Genomic DNA, 395 nt, shown 5'->3' with positions numbered 1-395 from the left:
CTTGAAGGTAACGTAGGATATGTTTAATTCCATTCCAGTGCCTTTGGGTCGGACATGAACTAAAACGGGCTAGGAGACTCACGGCAAAACATATATCTGGTCTAGTGTGGCTAGCCAAATACAGTAACGCTCCTATGGCACTGAGGTAAGGCACTTCTGGACCCAGGACATTCTCATCATCCTCCTTAGGACGGAATGGGTCAGTGTCCACTCCAAGGGACCTCACGACCATTGGGCTGGTCAATGGGTGAGCCTGGTCCATGTTAAATCTCTTGAGTACTTTTTCTGTATATGCCTTTTGATGCACAAGGATTCCTCCTTTTATGTACTCAAGTTGTAACCCCAAACAGACTTTAGTTTTACCTAGGTCTTTCATTTCAAACTCTTTCTTGAGA

Source organism: Brassica napus, unplaced genomic scaffold (assembly GCF_020379485.1).
Source record: "Brassica napus cultivar Da-Ae unplaced genomic scaffold, Da-Ae ScsIHWf_2428;HRSCAF=3137, whole genome shotgun sequence".
NCBI classification, from domain to species: domain Eukaryota; kingdom Viridiplantae; phylum Streptophyta; class Magnoliopsida; order Brassicales; family Brassicaceae; genus Brassica; species Brassica napus.
This window is presented reverse-complemented; position numbering follows the sequence as displayed.